The sequence below is a fragment of the Morone saxatilis genome, unplaced genomic scaffold (assembly GCF_004916995.1).
Source record: "Morone saxatilis isolate NCDOM2014 unplaced genomic scaffold, NCSU_SB_2.0 Contig22, whole genome shotgun sequence".
In the NCBI taxonomy this organism is placed as follows: domain Eukaryota; kingdom Metazoa; phylum Chordata; class Actinopteri; family Moronidae; genus Morone; species Morone saxatilis.
Window position 1 is genome coordinate 14,143,108 of NW_023339785.1, and position 6,168 is coordinate 14,149,275.

At 40.5% G+C, this 6,168-nt stretch overlaps 1 protein-coding gene across 2 annotated transcripts in view; it reads right to left on the reverse strand.

Moving 5' to 3' along the window:
• wfs1b (Wolfram syndrome 1b (wolframin)) overlaps positions 1-758 on the reverse strand; it is a 13,899-nt gene extending 13,141 nt beyond the window's left edge. For both annotated transcript variants that reach the window (XM_035669106.1, XM_035669105.1), the window contains exon 1: positions 579-758. The gene's annotated coding sequence lies outside the window, so the exon portion shown is untranslated. The remainder of the gene's footprint in view (positions 1-578) is intronic.
• Between the last annotated feature and the right edge of the window lie 5,410 nt (positions 759-6,168).

Consider the following 6,168-nt stretch of genomic DNA (forward strand, 5'->3'; position numbering starts at 1 on the left):
TATATACTACAGGCCAGCAGATCTTCCTTCAACTAAAAAACAACAGACAGCAGATTAATCATTAAAGACTGGAGCAGTCCTCCTTTGGCACATAGACGACAACTGACCTGAACTAACAACTAAACAGCCCAACTCTCCTTTCTAAATACCCCTCCCTGCACATCCACGTCCTGTTAGAGTTAGGCTCGGTTCAGCTGTGTACAACCCTTGGTTGTCTGTGAGAGCAAACCCGGCCATGTAGCCTGCAGTCTATTTTAGACGTTATCGAGTGAGCCCTGTCAGCTATACTGGGAAGGAAACATCCTTCAAGTGCCCTGACTGGAAACGTGATGTGTCCTGTTGCACTTTAGGGAACCCCCCTCCTTCTGCCAGCAAGAAGGGGCTCCAATAACACAGATGTAACCGGTGCAGTTGACATGTAAATAATCTTAGTAGTAATTTAACTACCATTTATTACTAATGCAATGCAGTATATAACTTATGTAGTACCATGTGAGTAACCGATATATAACTGCAGGTAGCTTCAGTAACCGGTGGCTTTTGGTGCTAATGCTAACAAGCTGCTGCTATCCGCTCACCTTTACCACGAACACAGCCAGCTATATTAAATCCTCCGAATCAAAGTGAAGTGTCTCAGTTTCTTTGCTCCTCAGTGTCCCAAGTCATTCTTCTCTTTCGCTTTTGTTAAGTCTGCCTCGCCGCTGGCTCAGTGTGTTCAAACTACAAACACACACATACATACACACACAGTGCAGGACAGTCCGTCAGCTGCTCCACTTAATGTCCCCGCCCACTTCACAGTCTGCGTGTTCTGATTGGACAAAAGGGAGGATTTGTTTTTTTAACGCGATTTGATTGGCTGCAATGGTAGCAAGTTCAGGTGTTTTCTCTCAGTCAAGAACAATCGACTATCGATTTGTTGCTGAATCCCTAAAGTGACATTAAGGACACTTGTTACAGTTCATTGAGCATTTAACACCACAGATTGGTTAGATTTTAAAATAAGTTTCTAAAATAGAGCCTAAGGGTTCTTTAAAAGTCTGCTTTGTTTTTTTATTAATCATTATTCGATTTCTTTTTCCTGTTTGCAACGGCGTAATTAAAGTTATCTACCAGGAGATGGCACTACATGACATTTTGTTTTTATTTACAAACATGGATTTACAAAAAGGACACCCGTGATTGCTATTCTCCTTCCATATTTCACCATCTTTAAAATTACATTAAAAAATGAATACTCCTATCCACTCTTTTGATTTGGCTTTTGCTGTAGTTTCCCTTTTTTATTTCCATATAAGCTGTGTGCATTTCATGTCTATTGTCTATTATTGGTTTTATTTGTGCTTATTATAATGTAATTAAGAATTATCCAGTATTTTAGTCAGTGAGGCGTGGAGAAATAAATAGGTAGATATTTTAAAACTATAATGTCTGCGAGAATATACAGTGTTCATTCAAGTGTAATTTTAGAAATAGAGATGGCACCCCATCTGCCAAGGCTGAGTCCTTAAAAAAAAAAAGAACTGAAATTCTTAAACATTTAAGGTGCTGAATCCTGTCATCTGTGTAATCTGATTTTCTTTAGGATTCGGTGTTTGCCTGGCAACTATGTTTAATCACATGATCCCAAATTCCACAATATGATTAGCTCATAGAGTACAGGCAAATGTAGTTAGAGTTGTTACTGCTCAAAACAACCCTCTCCCTGTCAGAAAAAACTGTGATAGCCTGCCTCGAAGTCTGGGATTTGGGTGTAATACTTTCTTCCAGTTTTACTCTGTGAAACAGCAATATATGATGATATATGATTGAGCAGAACACAACAGAAGTTTAGCTTTTTGCTCACATGTGTACAGTGCAACCTGACCTCAGGAGCAAAGGGAAATAGACAAGAACAGGAAACATTAAAGTTTGGAATAGGGGGGCCCAGACTTAAAAGGAAGGAGAGTAGATAATTAAAGGACCTAAAGAGAGAAAAGCAACTGTACTCGGGGGGGAAAGTGAGATTAAAGTTCTGGGAATGAGAGTAGATACCACATTGTGGGAAAAGAAGGAAATGGGGGCTATAATTGCTTAACTGCAGCTGCATTGAAGCAGTTATGTAAATGGCCCTCGATTAGTAGATTAACGTAATCCAGTTTATAAGGATAAGCCGGACCCTTATGGTATTGGTCTTTCACATACACACCTTCAATCTATATTAGGCAATCTGTCTTTTAAATGGGCTTAGACACACATGCGCTCCCAGACGCAACTCCCATCCAAATTAGGCAAAGCAGCTCAAGACAGATATTTGTAATAATGAGCTTCTTATTTGTCCAAATCTTTTGACTATGTAGATCTCCCTGCAGATTTGTCAAGGCCACTCTAGCCCTGCCTGAGAGTCACAGTCAACACATGCAGGTTTTCACCATGTGGTCATTACTTTGGTGATTGAAAATTGAAACAAGCTGGTCTTTTTACTTTGGTCTGATTGTTTTCTTAGTCCCCTCAAGGCAGTAATGTGATTGAGACAATATCAGTCCAAAATGAACCCCCACTTCCTCTCCCTCTGTGTCTAGGTAACAGGTCCCTGTATATACAGTACAGGCCCCACCTACGGCATTGCCAGTGACTCTCACAGGAGGGGAGACCTGAGGAGGAGGAGAGGAGGTATGGTCAGTAACCATAGCAACCAGACGGGTTATGTGAGAACGGACGTTGACTGGAGTGAAGATGAGTATTTCCATCGTAAATGCAGCCCAGAAGCTGTTCTGACCTTTGAAGTTTGTCTCTGAAGGGAATTGATCTGTGATGCCGGATGGACTGCAGCCAGCTGAATCTTTTTCAATTTTCAAGACCTATGGGACTTTTTAATTGCACATCATGTATTCTATAAACATCACACTAGCTTGTTTCCGTTATGATACTAATATAACAACAGATAGACAGATAACAACATGTTATCATACAGATTTGACTTTGAGGAAATTATCAGACAGGGAGTTAATCCAACTCTCGTAAAGTTGGAGCCACTGTGTAATCGTCTTAGAACATGAGCCATCTTTTATTAAACCTATTATTATAAACTCTTATAAATTGTTATGCTTAATCATTGGCACTTCCTGCACACTTTTTAAGTGGTGAAAGCTCAGCTCGTTCCTGTGGCTTACGTCCCTTCTTCAGTTGCCAGCCCTCTATGTATTGATCTGTTGCTATTTGAAGGTCTGAGTGGAAAAGAGGCAGAGAAAGGTAATACCAGTAAAAGACAGCAAAACAAAATCATGGTATGCATAGTGGCTTTTAGTCACAACCCTTTAGCTCTGGGCTTGGGTTCTTTTTTAAATTGGCTGTGTTTTGTCTTTAAGGGGTTCCCCAGTGATTTAGTATTGCACTTCTATACAGCTGGTGGACACTGAAGGATCAGCCAATATATCCTGACTTTTAGTCCCTATTATGACTCAAGCACCAAAAATGCTGAATCCTACATCTCTCATAGCACAACTCAATAGTGTATTTAGACACTCAATTCCCTGCCTCCTAAATGTTCTTTTAAACCCCACACCTCCAGTTTGTAACACAGACTTTCTGTTAATTTTTGTTTCTCAAGCCCAGATACTCTTGACGGCATCATCAGAATACATTTTAAACTTTGGAAAGTTCCCTCCAGACCCACAGAATACATCACACTAAAGACTGTGTATTTTTCCTGTCGATGACTAAACTTAACTTCAACGTCAGTGTAAAATTGGTGGCGTGCCCCATTAATAAGATATTAAGTTAATGTCCTGAAAATGTCACAAAGCAGGGATAGAAAGCATTTAATTTTATGTGGAATGTGGTCACAGACACTTTACCACTGACTACAATATCGTTATGTGACTATTTAAATATATAATATATTCTTTATTTACAGTTTGAGCAACAGCTAGGTCTAGAGAAGTCTCCTTGTTGAGTCATAGTATTTGTACTGTGGCAACAATAAACAACTTTTATTATGATTCTGGGTGTTGGCAGTAATGGTTCATTTCTGAAGCAAAGTATTGGACTCTATAATGGAACATTTAACAACAGCATTTCCTTTAAACACTCGTATCTTACCCAGAAGGTCAGAAACACAGTAAAATCCCTGTTCCTGTGTTTAAAAAGCTTTTACAAATCAAACAAACTTCAAAGACCGTTCAGTTTCCTCTGTTATACATGATGTTGTCATCCTGTTATGTTCATGTTATGAATTAAGTTTTTTGGGGGAGGACCATGGAACATCAGACTCAGGCAGATTATTTAGTGACTAACAGCGGTGACTCATGCCCGAGAAGCCTAATTGCCTTCATATGAAAGTGTTACGTCAACAAAAGCACTCCAGACTGGAGACTTGGGGTTACATTGTAGAAATTAGGTCAGTTTGGTGGCTGGCTTTGGAAATGGACGCCTCTAATAGGTGTCTAATGTTTTCGATGGAGGATTAGCTATATAGGCCTCATTTGATTCTCTGGTCCCTTCTGAATACCATAGGCCATTTTGAAAGCTGAAAGCTATATTAAGTTGAACCTGCCAGCGGTCATGAATATGTTAAGCTTATTATGGACAGCTCTCATGGATATGCAGAAAAGCTAAGATGATTATGTTAAGTTGATAAAAACGGTGACTCCTCACATTACCGTGGGACTCATAACCGGGCTGAAGAGATGGAAATAGGCTGACTATCAACCGCTATCACTGCTAATGAGTGAGACTGTTTCTTTCATCCAATCAGTACACCTTCTCTTAGGAGCATAACACCTACACCATCACTTTTACACCATACTGTAACCTGATTACATGGTGGGTTGTTCTTTTATCTGAGGATGAGATATCACAAGGCCTAATCACAGGGTTTACTTTATCTTCTTTCCGTGAAATCTGCTGTTGTTCTTTGAGAAGGAGCACGGTACAAAAACAGACTCACAGCATACCATATTGTGGAAAACAGTAAAAATACCTCAGGCAAAACAATTAACAGAAACACTCATTAAAGCTCCCTGACACACATTCTCTCTCTGAGTCAATCCTTCACCAAAACAAAGCGGGACACACATCCCTCCCTCTCCTCATCTCTCTCTCTCTCTCTCTGCCTGCAGCCACAGTGTTTTTTCACTTTATCACTCTATCTGGGTGTCTGTTTGCTGGCCTCAGCAGGAATTTGAATAGAGAGAAGTGTAATACTCCAAGCTCGCCCCCTTTGCTCGTCTGCTCTGCACTCAAAACTGTTACCACACATATAAAGAGAGCAAGCCTATACAACATGGAAAAAACACCCACTGCAGGAGAGGACAATTGAAACTCATCCCTGTGTGCTCTTCTTCTTCTGCTTCCTATGGCCTACGTTGCCCTGCAGCAATAGGCTGCATATGCTGCAGCCACAGAAAGCTGTGATCATGTGTGTGGTGCTGCTCGTGAATGGCAGACAGACAGGCGCAGTGAGGAGAGGCAGAGACAGGCAGCTGTGCGTAAGTAATGTATCCTCCAGAATCTGGGTCACACTCACGCCACTTTCATATTGTCAGATTATTTCACCTAGTTTCATGATTTGGCGAGTCATATTGTCCTAGATAGATATATTGAATTAGGAGCCCTGCGGTACCTGTAATTGAAGCTTTCCAGTTACAATGCATCACTCTTATTGAATAAGATACAGACTGTAGGGATGCTTGATAATGATGATGATAGTTATTAACCTTTAATAATAGCTTTAATTTACTTGTAAAGCATTGATTTTAAAATAATGCCTGCTGGTGAGAGGCACAGCGGCTCTTATGAAATACACCATCATGTAAACACAACACGTTTAGGCACAAACAAGTAAACAATGCAAGATACAAGAGTACTAATAACATATTCACTGTTATAGAATAAAGGTAATTATTTGATTAAAATCTTATTTCTATTTTGTTGGTCGAGTTCAACTTAATTATCTTCTTAGACAATAACAGCAACATGTCTTTAAAATACTGAAGACACACTTGACATCAAATGAAGTATCTTCTCTTTTCTGCGGGTACCTGTCTCCACCACCGTGCCCTCTGACGACGTACGTTTCTCCCGCACCGGCGGCGTGTTCACGCATTAACTGCGCGCGGTGTCATTCTTGAACACGCAGTCAGGTGTCGCGCTTCTATCACGCTACCGGCGACGCCCGCCCGGCTTCCC